Raw genomic sequence first — 17,287 nt, 5'->3', positions numbered from 1 at the left:
TGGAACCTACACCTGAAAAAGTGTATGTCTGCAATGGAACAGACTGAATCCTATATTTAAGGCCTATTGTGTTCCCAAAGCTGATGAGGAGGTAGCACATCCAGAACAGGTCAGAGTTGTTTGCATTTTTCCATTTGTGGTGATAAGAGTTTTCCACCCAGATATGGAAACAGAGGAATATTTTAAAGGACCCAAATAAGGATCAGAGTGTCGTGAAAAGGGCAGTGGGTGGGTTGGGCAATCTGTGTGCCCTTATCCAGGCACAGAAGGCATTCAGGGATGCTTTGCACATCCCTAGTCTCTATGCATTCTACCGTATATGCATAGACATATTTTCGCCTTTCACTGGACACAAGGAGGATTGAAAGGTGAGACCAGCTGATGCACGGAGTTTGATGGCATGCATAGTTCATGCAATTGTACTGTCTTCCTATATGTTCATCTTTGCCTGGAACAGAAGATGAGAGCAGGACTCATACGATGAACATTTCAAGTCAGCTGCGGAAGAGAGAGATGCACATTTAATGGCAAATGTAAATGAAATCTTTTTCACAGGTTGGCCTGAAAGCCAGATGTCTGCACTTTATGGTGTTGACACACCTGGCAAGTGGCTATAAAGGTCAATCTCAGTAGACTCGATCTGGTTCTTCTCAGGTTTAAAAGATTTTGTATAAAATATTAACTATTTAGTCCAGAATCATAGAATAAAGAAGTTGGATAGAATAAAGAAGTTGGAAAGGGCCTATAAGGCCATCAAGCCCAACTCCCTGCTCAGTGCTGGAATACAAATCAAAGGATATCTGCCAGGTGGTTGTCTAAATTTCTCTTGAATGCCTCCAGTGTAGGAGCACTCACCACCACTTGAGGTAATTGGTTCCATTCTGTACTGCTCTAAAAGTTAGGACATTTTCCCTGATATTCAACCAAAGTCTGGCTTCCTGTAGTTGTGTGTCCTGCAGTCTACAATGACTGAGATCAGATCCTGCCCCTCCTTTGTATGACAGCCTTTCAAATATTTGAAAAGTGCCCCCATTTCTTCCTTCAGTCTTCTTTTTTCAAGGCTAAACATGCCCAGTTCTTTCAATCTTTCCTTAGAGGGCTTGGTTTCCAGCCCTCTGATCATCCTTGTTGCCCTCTTCTAAACTTTTTCAAATATGTTGGTGTCCTTCTTGAAGTGCGATGTCCAGAATATAATACTCAAGATGAGGCCTAACAAGTGCTGAATAGAAGGGAACTATTACTTCATGAGATTTAGAGACTATACTTCTCTTAATGCAGCCTAAAATAGCATTTGCCTATTTTGCAGCCACATCACACTGTTGGCTCATATTCAGATTCTGATCTACAATGACTCCAATATCCTTTTTGCTTGTAGTAATGCTGTGTCAAGCATCCATCATCTTGTAACTGTGGTTTTCTTTTCTTTTTCCTAATTGCAGTACTTTGCACTTATCCTTGTTGAATTTAATTCTGTTATTTTCAGCCCAGTGCTCAAGCCTATCCAGATCATTTTGAATTTTGTTTCTGTCTTCCAGGATGTTAGTTACGTATTCCACCCAATTTTGAGTAATCTGCAGTTTTGATTAGTATTCTCTGCAGCCCCTGATTCAGATCATTAAGAAAAAGGTTGAAGAGCACAGGGCCCAGAACTGAGCCCTAGAGTACCCCACTTGTTACCTCCTCCGAGTTTGAGAAGCAGCCATTAATCATCACCCTCTGATTACGATTCTGTAGCTGACCATGTATCCACCTGACAGATGTTCTATCCAGCTCATACCTAGTTAATTTGCTAATCAGAATATCATGGGGCACTTTGTCAAAAGCTTTGCTGAAATCAAGATATACTATGTTTACAGCATTCCTTCTGTCTATCAGGAAGATTATCTGATCAGAAATGAGATCAGATTAGTTTGGCAGGATTTGTTCTTGACAAATCTGTGTTGGCTTCTAGTTATTACTCCTTCTTTGCAAATCTGTTTCAGAATTTTCACTGGAATTTATGTCAGGCTGACTGGTTTGTAGCTCCCAGGTTCCTCCTTTTTTGCCCCTTTTTGTAGATGGGGACAACATTAGCCTTCTTCCAATTATCTGGCACCTCACCCATTTCCCGTGATTTCAAGAAAATAATGGACAGTGGTTCTGAGAGTTCTTTAGCCAGTTTCTTCAGTACTCTTGGATATTGTGAGCTGCCGTGTATCCTCTTATTGGGAGAAAGGTAGCTTATAAAACAAACAAATTATGAATAGCATAAGCATGTCGTTATAGACCTTCTCAGCAGTCATTTTCCAAGGTCTGCAATTCTGTGTATTGAGAAGTAAATGTTTGCACGGTGGAACACAGAGCTCTACAGAATATGCAGCATATCTCTTTGAGACCTGAACACAGGTAGGTGCTCTTGCTATTGTGCATAAGTGCATATGTGGATTTTGAAATACTCTTCTAAAATATGCTGCGATCTGTCTTTTCCAAGAACATTATTTCAATAGGCAATGAATATGCACTAAGTTAAGTTCAACATAATTCTAGATTTCAGGAATCCCATTCCAAAACGTTATCCTGTTGTGCTGGCATGCTGTATTTCACATGAGTCCCATAGAGTACAATAGACAAATAGATTTATAGTTGTTGCGTTGCTATGTCTTAGGTGACTGGATATTGTCATTCTAAAGGTAATAGACACATGCCCGTGTTTGAGATAATGAAGTCTATATATGTTGGAATTTTGTTTGCAGCCTCACATGCTGTCTGTAGTTTATGTGACTGGAAGTGATTTTTCTGGGCTGAGGTGAGTGCCTATGTATCCAGCACTAACCAATAGTTTCTTCTAGCCTTTGAATTCAAAGAGAATTATGCCTCTCTGCTGAGTGCTCTTTTCCTGTCTTTCATCTGTTGCAGGCAGTTGTTTGCTGTTGAACTGTTCAGTTGGTTGCTAAGTACTGTATAGGTACAGTAAGGAAAGTAGCATGCCCATGTCTTTAATATCAAGCAAGTGAAGGAAAGAAATGCTTTTTATCCGTTCTACCAAAATGTGTCAGAGTGAGTTATTAAGACTTTAAGTGCCAGTCAATGAGAAAGGGGTCAGTTCTGGGAAATTTGTAGCCATTTTCCTCTGTACTTTTACTGCATAGCAAAAAGGAATTTCACCAGAAACTCAAAAACCTGCAACAATGTAAGCCCCCTTATAATTGCTTAAAGTAAAAATCCAAGGGCAGTGAGTGGGATAGAACTGAATGAATTTTTTCGGCTAGCTTTGCCCCATCCATTGAGGGCAGGGCACATATTGTGACATGACTTCCTGAGGTTTCCTAATGAGAAACTTGTGTTCTCAGTAACAGAAACAAAGTGGGCTGTAGGAAGTGAGTTTACTAAGTATGAACTGAGTTTGAAAACTGAATTCACTGAGTTTGGCACATCTCTCAAAGAAACTGTCCACTGTTTATTTGTTTGTTTTGTATAATAACTTTGAAGCTCTGAAAAAGGATAGTTTGACCTGGAACATGTTTTGAGTGGTTCAAATCATATACAGAACATGATCATTTTTGTACCAGAGTCCATTCTGCACAACATTATTCTTGTGCAAGTTGAACCCCTTGATTTCCGTTGTCCTGCCACTCACTCCTCTCCCTGGTATCCCTATGGCAAGAGGCAAATGAAAATGATCAGGGCTGACATGTATCTGCTTAAGGTAAAGGACAAGATGCTGTACCTCCTGTTATAAGTACAAAAGACAACTGAAATAGCAGTTGACTCTTATTCTGACACTAGCAATGTGCCAGCATCTTCCACTGCTCCTGTGAGCAACAGGATGACTTAGAAGGTGCAAGACAGGCCACGGAAATGTGTTCTGCTCCTTGAGATGGGTCCCTTGCTTTGTCTAATGGTTGAACCCATCCTGGTGGTGATGGATAATGACATATTCCCGGCAACAGAATGCTTTTTGGACACTAGCAACAACATGAACATAACATTAGTTATTTTTGGCAATGTTTAATTACATTTTAAAAATTAAAAAATAAAACACACACACAGACAAATAACAACCAAAAATATACAACAAACAAAACTTTAAAAGAATTATTCACTAACAACATAACATATATAACATACATTATAAAACAATATGTAATATAATCTAAGAACTGAAGAGCTGGAAGAGACCCTATGGATCACTGAGTCCAGCCCGTCAAGGAGGCACAGTGGGGAATTGAACTTCCCCTAAACCACGGAGCTATCCAGCAGCTCAATGTGGATAATGCTGGATAATGTGCTCCCCCACCAGGAACATTTAGAGATACAAATATAATCAATTTTCCCCTGTTCAGAGTCCCCTACCTCTTGCAGAACTGTATTGATCCTTGAATGGTATTCAACCTTTCCCCTTTATTAGTACATAATCTGTTTTTGACTATTTTAAGGCCTGATGTGGGGGAGGATTTTTATCCAATTTCCATAAACTTCAGCAGCTCAGTCACTTGTGAAGTGGTCTTCTTTTTGTCATAGGGATTAAGGATCTGAATATGTGGTCAGTACAAATTTATCAAGTGGACATTTTAGTAAGCAAGTCTACCAAATGCTTCCATGGGAGGGAGTGGGGGACACAGGAAGGGACCTTGTACTAGGACAGGCTGTTTCAAGACAGTCTTGTTCAATAGTAGCAGGTCTCTAGGGGCTCTGACAAGTCTTTCCTGTTACATGGATCCTGATTCTTTGAACTGGGGACACCAGGGAATAAACCTTTTGCGTGCCAAGCATACACAAGGCCAATAATCTTGTGTTTGGTTTTGTCACTACTCAGAGAATGTACACCCCAACGATCAGTAAATACTTTTCTATGTGGATGAGAAAAACAAGAAGATGCTCCAACGGCCCTTTTTGTGGACTTAAGTCCCAAAAAGTCAGGATTTAGAAGTACCTCTTTTGTGCCTAATATTTAGTGCAAAAGCAATTTGAAATATACTAGCCACAAGTTGTGTCTGTAGGTCACCCAGGCATGTTCTGCGGTTATGGAGTATTTCATCTCAAGGGCATCACTGGATAAACACGACTTGACGAGTTAGTAGATTCCAACTGCTGGGTAAGAAGGTAGGCAAGACATTGATCTCCTGGATGTGGTACAGGATTTACAGGCTGTATTGACTTGCGTATTGAATTGCAGCTTCTGAAATAACTCAGGAGTCCTTCCTGCCTTGGACCCAGGCCTTACCATTTGTCAGTTTCCAGTCTGACCTTCGTTGTTTCTCATGGCTACATGATCGTTTCTGTCCTTGATAGGTGATAAATAACAAGGTCTGTTCACTGGTGTTGTTTTGTGAGATCCTGTTTGTGGTGGCATTTCTGTTGCTCAAAACATGTGTGTGGGAGGATGCAAACTTGTTGCATACCTTTTTGGTAACAGGGCTGTTTCCTGATAAGTCTAGTGGTTATCTTAAAGGCTTTTCATATTTGACCCTTTCAGCAGTTCTTGCTTTCGGAGAAAGTTGCCTCACAGAATTTGTAAGATAGAGCTAAAGAGTTCATGGCTCCATTACAAACTTCACCAGGCAAGGTCTCAGGTGGGAAACATTCCTGGTCGTACATGGAAATGCTAAGGATCAATACCAGCAACACTTTCAGTATGCAGAGCAAGTGCACAGCCCCTGAGTTATGGACAGGGCGAGCCAAAATGTTTTGCTTCCTGAAGCAAAAGATAAGGCTGCATCTCTCTCCATGGTGTGTACGGAAGCCGCCTAGAGTGGTAGCTGAATCTTCTTCACTGGCAATGGAATAGGATGGTGTGCCACATCTGCAGGCAGCAGGCCAGTTTAGATGATGCAGGACAGGCTGTGTGGCATGCAGCACCACTCTGTTTTCCAACAGATGAGAAAGGCCAGGAGGAACAATGGGTTCCCCAGCATCTGCCACACAGTAGGTGCTTGCCTCACTCTGGCAAGTGATAGAGCTGGCCCTGGCTGGGAGGTCTATCTCAGCTGATGCTCCAGTTTGGTTGCTGGGCTTGTATCAGACACAACGCATGTTGAGACCATCAAGCCTCTCCTCTACTTTATTGTTCCATTTTAAGACTGCTCATACTTTCATCTAAGGGGAACAGGGAGGGGGTCAAATGCAGCTTAGTATCACATATCAAAGCACTAACTTTGTGGGCCATGATGACTCCACATGGACCATGGAAAGTGATATGTAGGGTCTTCGCACAGCACATTGTTAAACTACAGAATTTACTGCTACATTTACTATAAAGATCTTGTGATGTGATAATTTCTTCCAGATTGGGAGGTTTTAAAGGGAAATTAGATGAATTCATGGACAGCCATCAATGGCTAGTAGTCAAGATGGGTATATATCACCTCATGTATCACCTTTGTATGCCAGCTAATGGAGAATGTAGAGAGTGAGGTTGCGCTCGTTTCCTAGACTCCCACAGGGAAGTGATTGGCTGCTCTGTAAACATAATGTTGCATTAGATAAGTTCTTGGTGTGATCTAGCATGGCTCTTTTTATTCTTCTCATTCCTACATGCTACAGACCCAGTTACTTTATAATGGAACTGAAGGAGGGCTATTGTGTGGGGAGAGATTATCTGAGTAAATAAGAGTCTCTGTGTGTGTGTGTGTGTGTGTGTGTGTGTGTGTGGGTATGGGTATGCATGGCTGGAAAGGAAAGCAAAGCAGCCTGTGCAACCAGTAATTAGTCTAAAGGCACATTGTCATTGTCCCAAAGTCTACAGATGTTTCCCATGGCCGTGTGAGGTGTGGTATCTAAAGCACCACATTGCTCCGCAATACTGTTTGGACAGATTCAGTAGTCTGCTTTCTTCATAAAATGACACATGATAAATGGATTTAAGTCCCTTTTGCCCAGGGTGCCCCTGTTATTCAGTCTTCAATCTGGGCAGTGGCTGTACCTGTAATAAAATAAAATTAAATTTAAAAAACCCCACTGGACACAGTAAGGGCAATATGTGTTATAGCTGAATGAATTTTGCCCCACAAGTTAGGGTTTTGAAGGAGAAATAACTAAATACATTGCAGCCCTATTTGAAGCCCTATTGGTTTTAATGGTTACATTTTAAATAAGGATGCCTAAGATTGCAGCTGCCTAACTTTAATTACAAATAGGTTTTAATTATTATTTCTACAGACATCCAGCACTGAGTGGGCAGGTGGAGGGTTAGCCACTTGGTGGCAGAGGAAGTTTGAGTTCTTCTTACCCCTTCACTCCAACCTCAGATACCATCTACAGTATGTATCTTTCTTTTTTCAAAAATCTGCTTTGTGAGTGAGTGATGAATTGGTTTAATACATCCAATGAGTATTAATCTCGGACATTTACTTTAAGGTAAAAATACAGTCAAATCTATGAAGGACCCTCTATCGCCAGGGTTGGCCTTGCTTTTATCAAAAGAGGAGTGAACAGAGAAGGGAATAGATGCATATTTGAGAGAAATTTCTTTATTATTCTAGTGATATTGTGTGCTCTTAATGTTTTACTGTGAGATTGGATGTTGATTACAGCAGAAAAATATAAATTCCCAACCACTATAATAGCCATACTTGTGTGATATGAAAAGAGGAAAGGAACTCAATGAATATTGAAGATTCTGTAGAAAGAAAGGTGAGGGTGTTGTACACACAACCAGTCTGAAAAGTAGAATAAAATGAAATCCACATGTTTGTGTGTGGTTGCTGTTTTTACTGAATGCAGCTTGTTTCACCAGCTTAATAAAATATTGGCTCCACAAGACTAGCAAAGCACATTGTAATTTAATAGGGGCTTGCAACCCATTATAAAGAGCATACACCTATAGAAAAGAACTGTATCCCACCTTCAATGGCAAAACTAGTCTTCTTGTTTACAAAACAACCCTATCAACATTTTCTGCAGTACCAACCGGTTCCCCTGGAATTTCCATTTTAACTAGTGCTGTGGCTGTCAGCTGAGTGTGTGGATAACTGCGTGTTCGCCTAAATGAAGCAAAACAAACCAGAGACTTTAATAAATGTCAGGTAGATAGTATACTAAGGGACGTGGTGGCGCTGCGGGCTAAACTGCAGAAGCCTGTGCTGCAGGGTCAGAAGGCCAGCAGTCGTAAGATCGAATCCACGCGATGGAGTGAGCTCCCATTGCTTTGTCCCAGCTCCCGCCAACCGAGCGGTTCGAAAGCATGCAAATGCAAGTAGATACATAGGAACCACCTCGGTGGGAAGGTAACAGTGTTCCGTGTCTAAGTCGCACTGGCCATGTGACCACGGAAGATTGTCTTCGGACAAAACGCTCTATGGCTTGGAAAGGGGGATGAGCACCGCCCCCTAGAGTCAAACATGACTGGACAAAAATTGTCAAGGGGAACCTTTACCTTTACCTAGGTAGTATACTACATCACATTGAAACAGGCAACATGTCAGCAATGGCAGACACCATCAGCACAGATGCTGAGCTAGCAGAGTGAAGGGCACAAAAGCTCAGGGCTTCTAGAAGATATTGGGTGAACACATTTCTCATGCGTGTCCATGTAACATGCTAAAGGCTCTACTTTTTACTTTTAAGAACTGGCATTTGAAGAGATGTACTCTCTGCATGTTGATTATGCCTTTAAAGACCATAAGCTCCTGCATTTTTAGAATACTGTATAATTAAAATGGTCTCCTTCTTTTTGATTCTTAAAAGTGTATTTCTACAGCACTTTTATACTTCTGCGTTTTTGAATGGAAACATGACTTAAGCATTTTACCTGCAGCTTAAGATTTGCCTTTTAATCCTTTGGGCTACTTCTTGTTTGCAACTCTCCATAGCTGTTAGAATTTTGGTGACCTTTACATGATTTAAGCGTTTTCACCTACAGGGTTTTTCCCTTCATAACTGTAAGACTGATTTTTGTAAGTGGAAGGAATGTGCATGTAACTTCTCAAAAGTGTACATGTTTTCAGATTTGGAATATATTTTATGAACATGGAACATAGAAGTAATTAAATGAATAAAGCTTGTAGAAATGTTCAAACCGATGTTGCCTAGAATCATTTTCTATTTGGAAAAGTAGGATGAAATAAAAATGAAGAGGATATGAATGAACAAGTCTAGAAAAGACTTAATTCATCTTGAGTGAAGCGATGGGCTATTCTCATGCTCTGAAGAGAAATGATGCATAGAAGCAACGAAACATAGTTCGATACCCATTTTAACTTTGATATGACTGACATGGCTATCTGATCTCTCAGGGAAATTAACTTTGTAAGGGGAAAAGATCAGCTCTGATAGGCCACCACAGACTCAAACTACCAAGTAGAGTTGTAAATCTTATAGTGCTCTAAAGACTTTGTTCAGTTGTCATAATTTGACCTTGATACAAGCCTTGGGAAGCAGATTTGCCATTGAAATGTAATCTCCCCCCCCCAGTGTCCGGCAAGTGGCAACCTTTATTCAAGTAGTTGTGGATTACCTTGTGTTGGAGCTTTTACAGCTTTGTGTGCTGCCTGTACAGTGGTGCCTTGCATAACGGGTGCACCGTTTAATGACGAATTCGCATAGCGATCTATTTTTTTAGATCGCTAATGCGACCGCATTGTGATGGTTAGATAGGGCGAAAATCGCATTGCGATGATCGGTAAGCGTTTCACTTACTGATCTTCGCATTGCGATGTTCCTAGAACAGCTGATCAGCAGTTCCAAAATGGCCACTGGACACCCAAAATGGCCACCGCAAGTGTTTTTGCACCCTGCCCTCGCTTACCGAGGGCACGAAAATGGCGGTGCTATGGAGGAACTTCGCTCAACTGTGAGTTTGGGCCCCATAGAAACTCATTAAACCAAGTTTAATGCGTTCCTATGGGTTTTTTTGATCCGTTTAGCGATGTTTCCTCATAGCGACGATTAATCCGGAACGGATTAACGTCGCTATGCAGGGCACCACTGTAGTTTGTTTGGCTGGGAGACACTGTCAGACTATCCAGCATTGACCAATTGTTCCTTCCTGCCTCAGAATTCAATGAGAACTTGCCTTATAGAATCATAGAATCACAGAGTTGGAAGAGACCACAGGGGCCATCGAGTCCAACCCCCTGCCATGCAGGAACTCCATCAAAGCACTCTTGACAGAGGGCCATCAAGCCTCTGCTTAAAAACCTCCAAAGGAGAAGACTCCGCCACACTCCAAGGCAGCATATTCCACTGCTGACCAGCTTTGATTCAGGTGGAATCTCTCTTCCTGTAGTTTGAAACCATTGCTCCTTGTCCTAGTGTCTGGAGCTGTGGAAAACAAACTTGTCCCTTCCTTGACATGACATCCCTTCAAATATTTAAACATGACTATCATGTCCCCTCTTAACCTTCTTTTTCTAAGGCTAAACATTCCCAGCTCCCTAAGCTGCTCCTCATAGGTCATGACGTCATAGGTCATGATGTCCCTCCTCTGGACACGTTCCAGGTTGTCAATATCCTTCTTGAATGGAGGTGCCCAGAACTAGACACAATACTCCAGTTAAGGTCTGACCAAAACAGAATAGAGTGGTACTATCACTTCCCTTCTAGACACTGTACTCCTATTGACGCAACCAAGAATTGCATTGGCTTTCTTGGCAGCCGCATCACACTGCAGACTCATGTTCAGCTTGTGTTCTACCAAGACTCCTAGATCCCTTTCACAGGTACTGGTGTCTAGCTAGGTGTCTTCCATCCTATATCTGTGCAGTTCATTTTTTCTGCCGAGGTGTAGGACCTTACATTTCTCCCTGTTGAAATTCATTTTGTTAGTTTTGGCCCATGACTCTGTCAAGGTCATTTTGAATTTTAATCCTGGCCTCTGAGGAATTAGCAACCCCGCCCAATTTGGTTTCATCTGCAAATTTAATCAGCATACTCTCTATTCCTTCATCCAAATCATTGATAAAGATGTTGAATAGCACAGGGCCCAGAACAGAACCCTGAGGCACCCCACTAGTTAGTTACCTCTCTCCAGGATGAAGAGAAGCCATTGGTGAGCACCCTCTGGGTTCGGTCAGTCAACCAATTACAAATCCACCAAACAGTAGCACTGTCTAGGCCACAGTTTACTAGCTTCCCTGCAAGAATATCATGGGGAACTTTGTCAAAGGCCTTACTAAAAATAAGATATGCTACATCCACAGCATTCCCTTCATCTATCAAGCATCTATCAAAAAAAGAGGTCAGATTAGTTTGGCATGACTGGTTTTTGAGAAACCCGTGTTGACTTTTAGTGACGACAGCATTGCTTTCTAAGTAATAACAAACTGTTTAATGATCTGCTCTAAAAACTTTCCAGGAATTGATGTCAGGCTGACTGGGTGATAATTATTTGGGTCTTCTTTTTTTCCCTTTTTTGAATATAGGGACAACATTTGCCCTCCTCAGCCTTTCTGCTGAGTGTTCTTTTTCCCTCTCTTTGTCTGTTGAAATCTGTTTAGTCTATTGGAAGCGAAGTGCTTGTTTGCTTTTTATCTATTCACAACAGTGAATAATGCAATAATTTTTAAATTGTTTCTGCTATTATTTCTTTCTCTGAGCTATGGAGACTGTAAGTGCCAGTTAATGAGAAAAAGATGGACTATTAAGGGAACTTGAGGCTATTTTCCTCTGTAGACCTCTGTACTTCTGCTATGCATCAAAAGGAGAATTTTAACCAGAAATTCAAAACTCGGCAACACTTCAGGCATACTTGTCCAAAGAAATCTGCTATGTTAGGCTCATGGTTTGTGAGGACCTTGTGTTGGTTCAAGGTCTTCTTGTGCCAGCATTGTGGATCAGGTTATTAGCACGGACAAGAAAGTTTGTCATTCCAATATTAGAACTGAGAAATGGACATCTTGTTAGAGAATGAGTCCGATTCATTCCTCAGATGCAGTGGAAACAAATTCTTTATGATGCAAAAGAGCATATTCTGTGGGGAAGCAGTTTATTCCTTTATTTTCTCATTACACTCACAGAAATCACTAGATGTCAAAAGCAGCATTCTCTCCTCCACACCTCAGGTTTAAAATATACAGCTACGTGCTTAGAGACAAGAAGACAAAGGCCTAAGGAAGAAATTTCTAGACAAATGACCTTAAAATGTCCACATATTTGTGTCACTCCCAGATTTTCTGGAGGGCCATGTCCCTGTTTATGGGCTAATGTGTTTGGAGAGCAATAAAAAAAAACTCCCCTTAGTGGGGAGAATCCCTTCTTTATATAGGGAATTGGATCAATTTGACCCTGATTGTCTCTCTTTGCTTTATTGTCCATCTACTTCAAACACTAGGCCCTTGGCATTATCTTAAGGAAGAGGCTGATTGAACTGTGGGCCTGACACTTGTCAGTTGTGGATAATGCAAGTTTCAGTCTGTCATGTTCACACATAAATGAGCAGTGACAGAGATAGACTGTTGAATAGAAAAAGCAGTTTTACTATGGGTAACCTTTCCTTGGCTAAACGCAGCCAATAATAAGGCCTGAAAATGGGTTGTGTTCCTTAGAAAGAACACTCTGAAGTATATAACAGGATGATGTATTATCTCTTTGGCTATCAAAAATTGCCTGGTTAAGAAGGAGCCTCTTGTTGAGTGCAAAGGCAAAATGGATTATAATTAGAAAAATGGATCACACCACACACATTTCACTGTTTTGTTGCCTATAGAATATTTAGGATCCTGTAAAACTCAACAAGCTAGTTGAAGATACTGCTGCGTAAAGAAGTTTAAATGCTTCATTCTTTGACAAATACAGCCATGGCCAAAAATATTGGCACCCTTGCAATTCCGTCGGAAAATGCAACCCTTCTCTCAGAAAATTGTTGCAGTTGCAAATGTTTTGGCACCTTGTCTAAATTGTAAGAAATAATTGCTTTTCAAGCATGTGATGCTCCTTTAATTTGTATTTAGACACACCTGTCGCAAGTAAGAGGTGTGGGCAATATAGTAATCACACTTACAACCAGTTAAGATGGAGAAAAGTTGACTCAACCGTTGTGTTGTGTGTGACACTGAGCATGGAGAAAAGAATGAAGTGTAAAGAGTTGTTTGTGGATTTAAGAGAAAAAAATTGTGGAAAAACATCAACAATCTCAAGGCTACAAGTCCATCTTCAGAGATCTTAATGTTCCTGTGTCTACTGTGCACAATATTGTCAAGAGGTTTACAGCCCATGGCACTGTAGCTAACCTCCCTGGACATGGACGGAAGAGCAAAATTACTGAAAAATTACAATGAAGGGTTGTTTGAACGGTGGATACAGAACCCAGATTAACTTCCAAACAAGCTGATCTGCAGACACAGGATACAACAGTGTCAGCTCACACTATCCGTCGACTTCTGAATGAAAAAGTACGCTATGGTAGGAGACCCAAGAGGACACTACTGCTGACACAAAGGCATAAAAAAGCAAGACTGAGTATGCCAAAACGTTTGTGACAAAACCATAAACCTTCTGGGAGGACATACTGTGGACAGATGAGACAAAAGTAGAGCTTTTTGGTCAAGGACATCATGGCACTATTTACAGAAAAAGAAATGAGGCATTCAAAGAAAAGAACACGGTCCCTACAGTCAAACATGGTGGAAGTTCAAAGATGTTTTGGGGTTGCTGCTTCTGGAACTGGATGCCTTGACTGTGTGAATGGTATCATGAAATCTGATGATTAACAAAGAATTTTGGGACGCAGCGTAGTGGCCAGTGTCAGAAAGCTGCGTCTCCACCAGAGGTCATGGGTCTTCCAGCAGGAAAATGATGTGAAACACACTTAAAGCACTCAGAAATGGTTACAAACAAAGCACTGGAGAGTTCTGAAATGGCCAGCAATGAGTCCAGATCTGAATCTCATAGATCACCTGTGGAGAGATCTCAAAACAGCAGTTGGGAGAAGGCACCCTTCAAATCTGAAGGCCCTGGAGCAGTTTGCAAAAGAAGAGTGGTCCAAAATTCCAGTAGAGAGGTGTAAGAAAATCATTCATGGTTACACGAAGTGACTGATTTCAGTTATTTTTTTTCCCAAAGGGGGTGCTACCAAATATTAAGTTGAGGGTACCAAAAATTTTGGTCAGTGCATTTTTTGGTTTCTGTATGGAATTGTATCAATTTGACTTTTCTTCTCTTTTTGTGTGTGTTGTTCCAATGCAAACCAAAGAAATGAACATGTGAGTACCAAAACATTTGCAACCACAATGATTTTCTGAGAGAAGGGTTGCATGTTCTGACATACCGGTAATTGCAAGGGTGCCAACATTTTTGGCCATGACTGTATATCCTTTGAAAGAGGTATAATTACAGGTTGGATCTTAATTAAGAAAGCAAAATCCAACATTCTTCCTAATTTTTTACAAAGTCCTGTATGGGAACACCAAACCTGAAACCTCTCTGTTCTGATCAGCATGTTTGAAAGCACAATTTGTCCTTGGAATTTCAAATATATAAAGAAATGGAAAAAACTACAGTAGCTTACTCTGACCTGTATGGTACAGCTGCATTCTGTTACATAAAACACACATTATAAAATGAGAGCGATGTTTCTTTAAAAGCAAATTTAACTCTGCTGCACTTTCAGACAAATTTGCATAAGTGTCTAATACTGTGATTTTTTTATTTATGGCCCCTAAGTTTCTAATTAAATACTAATTAATACTATCACCAGAATTGTCTCCCATCCCCAGCTCTTCATAGCTTTGTCACTTTGATTAATGCATAGTCATTTATTAACTTATTTAACAAGCTGAGGTGCTTCATGACAAACCAGATTAAATTATCCTCATAACAGTCTCATTACTGCAAAAAAAGGGAGAGGAATTTTAAACTTAATAAAAATTATCCTCAATAATGTTACAGCTTTTTCACAGCATCCTTAAAAGATGGAAATAGGTTCCTTGTTTGATTTATAATGTATGGGGTTGTACAAAGCATCCATTAATAAAAATTATATGTTCGTTTAAACAGGAGCATTGCAGTGTTTCTGTAGCCCTGAGTGCTTATTATTTAACTTTTGCTGTAGTTACGAAAATAATTAATGTCTTGACCAGACAGGGACTAAAATACCCACTAGAATGAGATAATTAGGGACATAAATAATGCTTAGTTCTAGTGTGTTGGTTTAAAAAAATATTAATTGCTCTTGCTTTCCAGTTAAACTTTATCAAGGAGGAATATGAGGTTACGTAGGCTCTTAACTTTTAAGGGAAATAATAGAAAGCTAATTAGGAGGTGTAGGCTACAGCATCATTAAGTAATGGTCCATTTGAGAGTAAAATGGAGTGACTCGGGGAGTTCAACATAGCTGTGGAAGACTCGGGGTGCCCACTCCTGTTGTCACCACAGATGTCCCAAGGGGTGGAGGAGGAGTTAAGAAACTTTCCCTCCAACCACCATTTTCTTATGCAAACCAGCCAGGTGCTCTGATGTGTTTGCTGGGGCTGGAGGAATGCAACTGAAGGACTGAATTCAAGGGGAATAAGGCGTAGTAGAAGAATCGTTGTATTTATATGTTCATTTAAGTAGGAACCTTCTGCTGCTTCCCTGCAAATGCAGGGTTGTTGTTGAACATATCATCATCAGGGGATTTTGAAAAAAACAACCCAAACCTTTGCAGTGTGTTTAGAAAAATGCTTTTTGAAGGGTCCAGGTAACAAGGGTGTGTGAGATATACCAGAAACTCGATCCATGTCTGATCCTCATTTTTTTCCTTCTGGTCCTCTTGACACCATGATTAAATGTGAATCCAGCATGGGGTCACAATCTGCACAGAAGGGGGGGGGGATCTAACTGCTTTGTCCACCTGTTTGTTTGTTTTTTACATTGGCCGGTGTCCTGTTCAGTGTTTACATACACAGAACTCCAACTGCAGAAACCCATCACTCTGACAAAATGCTGATTGTGTGCCTGGTTGCACAAGATGACAGGTTTGTCACATTGTTATGGCAGGTTTCACAGATGTAGCTCTGTGTGCATTCATGAACGTTGAACAGGATACTAGCCATTGTCAAGAATTAAGTTTAGAAGGAGAAATGCTGTCTGGTAATGCATTCCCAGGTATACTGACCATTTGTGGATATACTGATACTTTCAAGTTGAGCAGGTAAGATACAGGAACTAGAGCATATGTTCTGGACTGGAAGGTCCTAGGAGCAGATCTGGCTTTTGCATAGGCTATGGATGGTATTCTGTAAAACAAGGTCAGAGAACCTCTAGCCTATGGGCCTGATTTGGCCTTCAAGTGATTGCTGTCTGGCTTGCAAGGGTTTTGAGGATGCTTTGTCCCCTGAGGTTTCCATTCCAATCAAAAGCAGAATAAAATGCATTAACCTTTAAAGGGCCCAAACTGAGTTTGATAAAGCTGAGTGAATTAATCATAGTTTGTCCAGTTTTTAATGTTGCTTTAGGAGTAAGCCCTGTTGTATTTAGTGTAGTAAGCTGCAATTACAGTAGGCTCATATGACTCAATGAAACTTATGGAGGAGTTGACTCAGTAAATCCCCACTGATTCAATGGGCCTTCTCTAGTGCAACTTACTACACAAAGCAACAGGATTTCAGCCAATAGGGATTTCAACGTTTCTACAATCCTGGTGATCTGGGTTTTTCAAGCAGTTGAAAAGTGTGCTCTAAGCAGTTCCCTGTATTATACCCTGACCATTTCCCCTGGTATTAATTATGAATGGAACAGGAAGCTCAGATTCATCAAAGGTGACCACCTGCACAATGTCATGGATAGCAGATCTACAGCCTAATTCTGCCTTTTCACCTCTGTCCTCATAGAGGAGACTCTTGAGTGAACAGATCCTTAGTACTGGGATTGCATGGCAGGGGGCTGTGAGATGGACAATGGGAAGAAATGGGAAATAACGGAGGGAAAGAGAGAGTTATTTGATTCAATGGATCAATTCTAATTGGGGTTTACAATTGGATTCCAACATATATATGCAGTGGATGCCATTTTGTCCCTTGGGCACTGCCTGGAGGCCGTTCTGCAATTGATGCAGTCAAATGAACTAAGGTTGAACCTGACAAGATGGTGGTCCTGTGGGTGAGTGGCCCCGATGTCAGTGGTTTGGGGAACTCCCTCTCTTTTGAGTGGGTGACTCTAGCCACAAAGAATTCGGTTCGCAGTCTGGGGGTCCACCTTGACCTGGCGCTTACCATAAAGACACAGGTAGCGTCCATGGTTCGGTCTGCCCATTTACATCTTCAGTGGATCACCCAGCTGCACCCCTATCTAGACACGGGCACTCACCATGAGATCCACACACTCGTAGTCTCAAGAATAGACCCTGGGGCTTCTTTTGCTACTGATGCGGAAGCTCCAGATGGTCCAGAACACG

Source organism: Pogona vitticeps, chromosome 2 (assembly GCF_051106095.1).
Source record: "Pogona vitticeps strain Pit_001003342236 chromosome 2, PviZW2.1, whole genome shotgun sequence".
NCBI lineage: Eukaryota > Metazoa > Chordata > Lepidosauria > Squamata > Agamidae > Pogona > Pogona vitticeps.
The sequence above is the reverse complement of the archived record's forward strand: the minus strand, read 5'-3'. Positions refer to the sequence as shown.